This window comes from Tubulanus polymorphus, chromosome 3 (assembly GCF_964204645.1).
Source record: "Tubulanus polymorphus chromosome 3, tnTubPoly1.2, whole genome shotgun sequence".
Lineage (NCBI taxonomy): Eukaryota > Metazoa > Nemertea > Palaeonemertea > Tubulaniformes > Tubulanidae > Tubulanus > Tubulanus polymorphus.
In genome coordinates this window covers 5,705,596-5,716,659 of record NC_134027.1, presented here as the reverse complement: position 1 = coordinate 5,716,659, position 11,064 = coordinate 5,705,596, and the positions used below count along the sequence as shown (strand labels likewise).

Sequence of the window (11,064 nt, the reverse complement as noted above, 5' to 3'; positions counted from 1 at the left end):
TATGTGGAAAATAATTCGGGCAGTTGGATTCTGAACTAGATTCTGTTCGGTGTCATGGCGCGGTCAGTAAGCCATTAAACTTAGTTCTAGTCTACAAACAGATTATCATTATCATTATATCATCATTATCATTACTATCATTATCAAGTAGAAGTCATTGGGTTAACTAGTTTCACCAGATGAATGTCATCGATGAGGTGTGGGGTTTAACATAGTGAAAATTGTGATCAACTTACTGTGTTTGAAAACCCAAAATAACCGTCTCCTTTTTCAACTTGTGTCCCCTGACGAAGTTTGAGCACTTCCGGTTTCGATGGAAACCTAATTCTGGTCAAAATGAACTTCTAATACAAAAAAGTTAAAGAATCACACACCGGTGGCGTCATCAAAACCCCTGTTTCGTTCCTGGTACGTGTGGTGGGTTTGTAAGGACCACATAAAAAATGAGCATGACGTCTTAATCGAATCGTTTAACAGAATGAATAAGATGGATGATGGATGGTTTCAAGAAAATACAAATCAAAACGCTGTTTATTGCTGGAATTCGAGCAGCAAGGACATCATGGTGGATGCTCTCAGGTTCGAATCATGCATTTTATTCGACAGGTCAAAATTGTTCGCATACTGTGAAAAATTATGTCAAGAGCGAATCATCAGTTGGTACTATCAACATAATCAACTTTCAGCTACTCAGCTATCGATCGGCCTTGTGTTTGAAAACAAGCAAATATTAACAAAGCTTTTTTCTCACTTGGGCATGGAGCCATCAAACACCGTGCAGCGATGCGACTTGTTTGCACGAAACTGTATATCTTCTATTTACACAAACCGATCACTATTTGATAATATCAATTGTCAATTCTAGAATAAAACATATGCGTGTTTCCGCGATGTTTCCGAGATATTTCCGCGGTTTACACTGTTTAAACCGATTGTACGAGTTTAATGACCGGGGATCCATTTTAATAACGCCGTATTAAAAATTACTGAATAAACAATATCACAATAACATATGTGCACTAACGTACGGATATGTGTAAGAAAAACATATGATATCAGTTGAAAACCTCGGAAAGACCATTGATCCTTCTAGATTGTGAAGCTCGTCGCGTAAAGACAATACGTATGAATTCTTTGGCATCGTTTTTAACAAAATCTACGCATATAGATTTATAGAGATTAATATTATATAAAGATATATTCCTAGATATAGAGACAATTATTCACATCGATGAAAAGTACATGTATTGGAAATGTTCATGAATTTCCACACGTAAAAAATCTTTATAGAAGAGTTCCACTCAGAGTTTGTTTTCGAATCCAATTGTGAACAGTGATAAAAAAAAATTGGTATTTGCATGGTTGGAGGTGACATGTTCTGGCTCTTTGCTGTAGTACATTTCGGTATTCTGGAAATTCCTCCAGCATGTCCCACGAGATACATAGTAAAGTCAGCATTAATTCTGCATTAGAATTTACAGTAAGTAGAATCTGCGTCATCGGGGACCTGCTAATTAACTTACTTGAAGCGACAGTGTTCGACATTGTTTTGCATGTAGATTTTGGCGCGAATTCTCCGCCGCCAGTAAGACTCGGGGGACGTGGCCGCAGCAGCCATATTGTCGGTTGGTTGATGTTAATGAGCGATTGGCTTTAGAAATAAGTCTCGCGGACAACGACGTCGAGAAATGGTCTGTTTAGCTTTAATATTGAAAAAATACACGTTCGAATAAGTTCGTTCGTGCAACGTTCATTAATGTCCTTCCAACGTTAATTATACCAGGGTCCACTTAGGATAATAAATAGGGATGTATGTACATTTCGTCTACGATACGTGTCTCAATGACCACTCAAAATGTCGAGGGCTGAGGATGTGTCTGGTATAGCTAGCCGTGTACACTGGCAGCAACTCTCAAGACGTACCGAGTAAGGCTGTGCTTTTCTAATCGAGCCTCACCAATTTCCATAGAAATTAGAAGGTGTCAAAAAGTGCAACATTGGGACCGGGTTTCGTGGAATGAAAAATGCCCAGAATCGTTTTTATGAGAAATTGATAAAAATGAAGCACTTAATTAATGTCCTCAGCTTCCCGATTACGCATTTCTTGTGTGTCCGGCAATTTCTGTTTTTCGTCCAACAATGGCATTAATTAACATCGCGTGAATTCATCGAAAGAACTACGATGGCGCTGTTCAAAACTGGTCGTCCATCAATTTTATGGGCCCACTGCACCCGGAAATATCGCGTTCAAATGAGTTTGCTGTTCCTGGAAATTGGTTTCATAGAGAGCGCCATCTGGGGCAAAAAATAAATCTTGATTTATTAGACTATTAGCGGTGCAAACCGATGAGATAAAAAGTCTCATGGCATGAACCCGAGGTAATCGTCATTTCTCGGGTATCTTGCCGCTACCTGGAAATATGCGCGATTACATAACGGGTCGCTGGGGTATAGTACCGGTTCTAGGAACCTACGTATTGGCAGTAAATATACAACGCGAGAAAGCCATTATTTTATCATGTCACATTAACGCTACTGCGTAAAAAGGTATTTTACTGATTCCAACAGCTCATTAATAAATCTCGTTTTAATTCCCGCATGAATGAATGTCTAAGTGCGGGTCGTTGCGTTCACAAAAATCTACTTGAGCTTTCGTCCTTTCTAATTCAACTCGTCGTCCGCGTGCGAGAAATGTCACTTAGTTCTCAAATGCCAGGTGAAAAATAATGCATACACTAGTTTTTTTAAACAGGACTTATGCAGATAAAAAATTGTCGTCAGCGTTTCCCCTGTATGTCCCACCTGTGTTTATAACGGGTGCGGCGTGTTAGGTTTGGGCTCAGTACTGACACGTGGTGATCTGTTTGACCTTGGTAAACTTAAAAAACCACGCTAAACAGCCTGCGGTAATTTCATCCATTCTTCATGATAATCAATTTTCTGACATAGATGAACTAAATTTTCCATTACAAATCGTTAATAGTCGGCATAAATGTTGGTAGAGACGATCATGCCATTGGAATTTTTGTTTACGAAATATAGAGTTATGGCAAGGCTAGTTTTTCGAATATACAGTCAACTCCCGGTGACCATCAACCCGTCCAAAGCCAGGTTTTTCTGAAAGCGAAACATCTTATAACTTCCAAATCACGCCCGCATATATACCGCCCTCTCTGTACCGCCAAAATCCGAAATCAACTACGTATAATAGTCGGTACATCGTGGTTGAATGACTATGCCACGTTAAAAAGCAAGTGACAATCCAATATATCTATGCAATATCTCCTGGTTAATTGACGTTATCATCCCATTATTGGTTTTCGGCATATTCCTGCTTCAGATTCTGCGTCAAACCTACGCAGATGGCGGCGGCGGCTCTGGATTGCCAAGCGCTGCAAATCCGCCATAGCACGACGTGAAACACAATCATCATCTAAAGAATATCGGTAAAGGTCATGTGGCGCATCGTCCTGTTTGAATGTCACTGATTCATTTATGCATCAGTGAACGGATTGAGACTGAAAGGTTAAAGGCAATCATCGACTGCTGTCAGGATCGACGTATAGTTTTTATTCTTGCAGTTTTTATGCTATGGAATGAACCACGTTCGCAAATTCCCTATCAAAGGGGATTAGAAATTTTCGTTTGCATCTACATGTGCGTAGCAGTAGACGAACTTTTGTATCGTGGAAGCCAAAACCGACTCGGAAACGTCGCGGATGTGAAGTTAAAGCTCGTCGTATCGATTTGATTTTGTTTCGTGGCATACTCCTTGGGGACATCTTCAACAATAGCAATTGGGGCTATTTTTAGAAACACCGACGGTAAATCCAGATGATATCAAATGATCAAGAAGAAAAGTATTACATATAGAATACACATGTACGGTAACTCATCAGTTCCTGTGACATGACGATGATATTTTTACGACACTGGGGATCAAACACCTAACAATAATGCATTGGAGACAAATCTATCTTTGTTAAACATCTTTAGTTTGATTAGTTCATAGTGGGAAATATTTGAATAATTGATTGAAATCTAAGACTTGTTGTGGAGTAGATAGGGGCATTGTAGATATTACAGGCATAAGTTTTAGAATTCCATCTTACCCATAATACTATGTCAATGCATTTCGACATGTTTTACTAAACACTCCTTTTGTGACACCGACAGGCTCCAGGGTATCTTGGCAACTGGTACTATGGATTGGCAACAATTCAAGAAAACTGTCATCGTGTTCAAACTATGGAACCCATATTTTTACTGTCGTCGATATCTCATCACGTGTACATATGTAGGACATATATAGATTCTTATATCCAAGAGTTTGGACAGATGACATAAAAAGCCGCCAGTTAGGTTACGAGCCATGGTTGGTTGGTTCATTTTCCAGAGTTTTAAAAAATCTGTATTAATTCTGAAATGTCAAAGTGTTGTCTGAGCGAACAATTTGAAGGTTACTGATTTAGAAATGATAATTCTATCGTATAGTACCAATGAGGTGGCGTACCTTCTGAGGGATGTATAGATCTGAGTGTTTCTTCGGCAGTTACCCTGGGGCTTTGGATGTGACACACCCATTCATGTGCACGGGGAAATGTTACCTAACGTGTGTTCGATCGATAACACCCTGAGCAAAATCTGAAAACTCTCAGCTTACAATCAAAAACATTTTCTGAATGAAAAAGCGCTTTCATGTCATTTCTAACCACGCGAATTTCCTTCCAAAAAGGTATAGCGTTGTCGGCAGGATTCGAACCTGCGCGGGAAGATCCCAATGGATTTCTAGTCCATCGCCTTAACCACTCGGCCACGAAAACGTATGCTTATAGGTAACCTGTCAAAATGTGGTTAACAATTTTAGATTTAAATGCATTATGGCCATCAAGTCTATTCGCGGTGCATCAGGTGTTGGAGGTCGGCTGGTGGACACTTTCAGTTGTATGCGCTAGAAAGCGATTATCTTGCGAAGGCTAACTTCCGCTTCTTCTTGGACGCAACGCCTAAAGGGCATGAGAGTTTCTGTTTCTCTATTTGAACGCTCTTTATTAAAAGTGCCTGAGTTAGCACATTTACTAAAAGAAACGCGTAGAATACCTGGTTTCATAGAAAGTAGCGCGAATTGACCCCAAGAGCGCTTATACTCGGTCAAGGATGTTATCAAGGCCGAGATGACAAAATGCACACTTGCAGATCCACGCAGGTGAATCGCTTCAGCTACCGATGCGTAATCGTTTTGCGATCAAACAAACTCGAATATTTGCTTTTGGTGATATGCTACTGATGAGATGCATCGAGGTAATACATGTATATAATTATAAGAGCTACAGCAGTCACCAAATCCCTTCACCTCGTTGCGAAGGTGATACGAGGGTGGTTACTGTGTCGGTGTTTTGTCTTTTTAAATACTTATTTCAACGTTCAATTTCCCCTACAAGAATTTAACCCATGTATAGTTTGCCGGAAGCGATTGTTTTTCAAGCCGAGGAGGCGTGAATTTTTTTCGGCACCGGTCGATTATTTTGTCGATATATACCTTCCGGTAAATCATGGAATCTAAAACGAATTACGTAGTTTGAATAATTTCAGCGTCTGCCGAATCGTCCTTTGATACGGAAATGTAGATTGAAAGAAAAATAACAGACGTGTGAAAGATCGCTGACTGATTGAATGAGATTCTCACATTTGTTGAATTATATGACACTTCGGGGATGTCTGTATTTGGGTTAAAACGAGACGATACGGTGACGTACACTGGTTAACAATTCCGCGCTGTCACTGCCCCGACACGGGATTATCGTCTGTCTGTTGCGCTGTGTCTTTGGCACGAAGCCAGATACTTGTCGTCTGAGCGGATACGGAGGCTGATTGCTGGCACAGCGCCAAATCCATCGCGACTTTCGTCGTCTGTAGAGCTGCGAGTTGCTTAGCAGCAAATATCGCGGTTCCTCTTCAGCTGATAACTGTGCAAATTGTATTAAATTTCCAGGTTAACATACGATGTGGCGACGCGGGAAATTTCAGAAGTTTCTCAAATTCCATCTTATAGAACAGACCACGATTTACATTAAGAGGATGTTCTAAAATACATCATTAACATACACATTTTGGGGGTTTGCGTACGCATGTTTATCAAATTTCTATCATTGAGAAACCTGCTTGTCTTGCAGAAATAGAATCTTGGAATCTGATTACTTCAGAACCCTTAATTTATAACCACAATGTCCTTCACATGAACGCACTAAACTTCCACGCAATCTGTTTCATTTCATTCTTCATCAAATAACCCCGTGCAGGTTTTCAAATGTCACGCACGTGCCGGTGCCATTAGAATAATGCATGTATAACTACAGTTTTCATCACCGGGATGACAGTACGGGATTTTCCGAAGGGGTAAAGAAAATCTTCGTTTTCTATATTGCATGATATCATTTGATCAATCAATTATTTTGTTATTTAGGTTTCTAAGTATGATGAAACTGATCAGACAGGCGATACTACTGATATTTTGTGTCTTTTAAATCAATGATTAATGTATACATCAACTGGATTATATTCTGAATTTGGACTATTGCAGCAGCTGTCCGTGACTTCTTTGTAATGTAGATGAGATAGTGACATATATAGATATATGTCGATTATATTATGATCTTAACCCAACTCAAAGCTGCCCAACTTCGAGCCTTTTGGATTGGGGTCTTTCTTGCTCCATTCTGTAGATGAGTCCAATTAAACCACCATCCAGGTTACTGTCACCAATGCTTGCTTTTTATAAATATTATGTAAAATCGAATTATTTTGATGACGAAATAAATGATAATCAACACATTTCTGAATATAAGATGTAAACCAATGGTTTATTGACATGTTAGTACATTGACAGAAATTGCGACTGCAGAAATGAAACCTGAGTGGAACGAGGACAACAATATGATATGAATAGATTCCAAATCTGAGAGTGACCTTTTAAAGATGTCTAACTGTTAGACAAAAAGATTATATTCGAACCGCGGTTACCCTTGGAACAGTGAATGAGCTTTAGGGCGTGTGATTATGTTCGAAATGTCGAATGTCACTGCGACAAAAATTCGAATTGTGTCACAAGCAGCAGTGCACGAAACATTTGTTAAAAAGAAAACAGGGTGTTGGCTGCAATACGTAAACAGCCAAGCAGTGATTTTATGAATGAACACTCCTTCCATTCATGACGATGTTTCGAAGCAATCGATGTGCGCATAACTGTGCAATACTCACATCAATAGATTGCAGGAGTGAATTTTTAGCCCATTCGTCGCTCCACTAATGACGTATTGGCGTCTCTATTCCCAAATGCCATTCACATATTCTCGTTTCAAGATAGTGATGGTTCTTCATCCCCTTTCCAGACGATTCTTTGTCTTAAAACATCCCACCCACCACCCGTCCTTGTAAAGCGATCAACTTCGGCTGTTAATTTTCTCCAATTTGAAGGCCTCTTTAGAACATCGGGTATCGTAAGGCGAACGTTTCATTGACATTTTAGCCCAACGTCCCTTGCGATTTTTTACCGTCGCCATCCTACTCTTCGGAAATGCTGAATTTAACATATTTCTTATTAGATTATAAAAGGTATCAATTAAAAACATCCATACATTGTCTAATGTAAGACCCATGTTTACCTTCTCCCAGAAGATACCTAGACATCGATATACGAATGTACTTAATGAGACCAGCAAATCAATAAAGTGATTTCGCCACCAAAAATAAAACCGTTTATTAGACCAAGCTATTAATCAATTAATTCCAATCATTGAAAGTACATATATACAAGATGTTCGTGCCAGATGGAATGAAAAAAAATGTTCTATTATTTAAACCATGGACGTTTATAAACTAGTTTAGACCACCCGTCTCTTTGGATCAATATCAAGTGCAAAATCCAAAGGTCGTTATACCGCAGATTCTTAATCAGATATTACATGCGGAATGATTCTTATCGTATATTTCATTAGAATATCTCGGGCTAATATTTTGTCTGCCCGTTTTTTGATACGTTAATGTATGTTTTCGATTTCATGAAAATGAGTAGCGCATTGTTTGTCATCACCTTAAAATCACGTCTGATTAAAGTAAAACCATGGAAATGTCAATGGTTGAACATAATAAACAGCGTAATTAACAACCGTTGTTGTCGCAACCGTCATGACCCCGTCATAATATGTTGACGCCGATCAGTGAAAAACAAACTCAACAGCAGGAGCGGGTGAGTCCGATAAATGTGCCATACCAGTCACGGGGTTGAACGTTTAACCAACGGTCAATTGAAATGTGGTATTTTGAATGATCATTATAACGTCAAAATACGTAAACAACTGGATAATTCGTCTCAGGAATGCGAATTCAATGGTCAACACAACGGTGGCGAACGCGTAAGATATTTACGGATTTCTACGTCAAATAAACTCGTTTTGTCTACAGAGCGCAACGGTTGCCTGGGCTATCGCCCACATGTTAGTGGCCAAAACCTGTTGCGGGGTTAGCTGGTACGAATGTCTCGTATGCAAATTGTCTAAACGTCATAACCATGACGTCCATGGTCATACTGAATGTTACGTGTCAAATAAAACCTCTGAAGTCCAAATTCACTGATTTCATCTTCAACAATCCTATGAGTTGGGTGTTTCATTCAATATCGAGTTCTTTAATCTAGTTATTACAGGCATTCAAATGTATTATACAATGCATTCAGCGCTGAACACAGGTGCGGGAAATTTAGAAAAAATGACAAATCGACCCAATTATCAATCATTGTTTTGATTCACAAACACACAGAGGCAGCGACGCCAATTCAATTCAATTCAATTCAATTCAATAATCTATATTATCCGCCCTCGTTATTTACATTTTCTTGGACGAAACACGTTGAAATCGTAATACAACGACAGTCATATAAGAAATGAGACATGATCCGCTTGACATTATCCAATTGATAGTGGGCATAACTGCACCTAAATGTTTTGTTTCACTCGAAAATGACTATATTATGTACGTGGCGTGGTACGAACGACCGCCGACATGCACGGACCGCGGTCATGCATGCACCGGGTTCACATAGGGGTTTCTTGATTACATTCCTAACGGTAAACAACAGGTATTAACTGCCAATTATACACACATCGCCATAAACCATATATCATTGACAGTTTTGGTCAGAATTTAGTTCAGATATCAAGACATTAAGATTATCGATACAAACCCAATAAACTGTACTGGTCGTTGTTTAAGAAATACTCATATGAAAAAGTGAGTTATCTGGGTCTAAAATGAGCAAATTGACTAAGAGTGAAATAATGAACGATATTCTCGACTTATTCCTCCCCTCATTTCTCGCAGACCAGAAGTTCTGTTTCATCTCATTTAGTCGGAATCTTAAGGTCAGTGATAATTAAGTCACCGCTGTGACCGCAGAAAGATCAATTAATCCACTAGAAAAACTAACATAACAAATTCATAGTTTGGACAGCGTTTTTGCTTTCTTAAAATACATTTAATGGGCGAGGAATATGCAGGATTCACTTACTAGTAACGTATCTAGTAAATGAATCTGAATGGCCATGGTCTGGATGCATGGCGTGGGATAAATCATGGACAGAGTCCATGCATGGCGTGGGATAAATACATTGATTAGTGAAAATCAAACTAACATCAATGTCGCACTTTGGACAATAAGCGACCTTTTACAGATTGTGTACTTCAATACGCGAACTCTAACCAAAAGACACTCAGCCAGATCTCAGCATTGACCGACAGACCGACAGTTGTCAGTCATGGATCCTCGTGGGTTGAACTATTGTGAACGGTCAAGCGGTCGAAGTCTTGGAGATCACGCGCACCTTGGCAACACCCCAGCGCTATTGCGTCTATCACCACCCAAGTTGACATAGTTCGCATCAATGCGACTATAGGGCCTGCTGTAGGCACATCTACATAGAGGCCTAACATGTTGTACGGTATCCTTTCGATGATGGGATCTGCCTTTAAAAAGCTACTGACGAATTGAGCTCTATCAAAGCATCTAGATAAACGTCGATGCAACAGATAGATTGAAGCACAAACAAGAGTTTATACGCCCGTAGCTGAGTGGTTGAAGCCAATTTAAAATCACTCTTTTAGTCTAGTGAAGACGACAAAGCAACAGCTCCATAATCATTCAATCATCATTGAATCGATTGTTTATTTTAGGGTACATGATATATCGCCATCAATATCAGTTGGCGAATGTCAATATACGTAGATATTTGCATGTCCGCCATATGTTGTACACCCCCGCCAATGAGATAAATAAGAACCAATGACTAACACTGGCCAACGAATGTGTCTCCAAACTGCGTGTTTACTTACACTCATATAGTTTACTAGACAGGACAACGATAGAAGTTTGAATATATGAGAACATATACGTGAAATGTAGAAAAAGGCCGAATCGGGGACTGAACCCACATACTATGTGAAAGCAAAATTGAATGAAAAAATAAACAAATACGCGCCATCTGTGTGTCGATTTCCTATATTTCGATTGAGGGATATCGTAAATTTGAAAAACGCATTTTATTATGATCATGATGATATAAATTGCATACAATACGTTTTTCCTAACTGCCGGTCCCTGGAAGGTTAATGCAAGTCCCTGGGAGGAGTGAGGAATATTGGCTGCAGTTGCTGATGAATCCGATCAACTGTACCGTTTAGACAGCGCCAACAAGTCGATATTTTCGCTTGTCGCTTTTCAAAACATTACACGATGAAACTGTATTGAGACATGTGTACCCTTTTGTCTCCTCTAAAAACATTTAAAAAGAAAACATTCACAAATGAAAAGGTAAAATTAAAGCCACTGTGGATCTAGACATTAATGAACTCCGAATATATAGCCATCACAGATTTATGTTTTACGTACTCGATGGCTTTGGCTAGTAACTGATGTCGTTGCTATTTTTTCTACGTGAGATGTGCGGATGTCCTTGTAGACACTTCCGCACTGACAAGGGGTTGTGAATCCCATCAATCAGTCTGGAGTTGTCC

At 39.4% G+C, this 11,064-nt stretch overlaps 1 non-coding gene across 1 annotated transcript; it reads right to left on the bottom strand.

The window, feature by feature from the left end:
• Window positions 1-4,741: 4,741 nt before the first annotated feature.
• Window positions 4,742-4,823, bottom strand: Trnas-aga (transfer RNA serine (anticodon AGA)). Its single transcript has one exon. It is a non-coding gene; the product is annotated as a tRNA-Ser (tRNA).
• Between the last annotated feature and the right edge of the window lie 6,241 nt (window positions 4,824-11,064).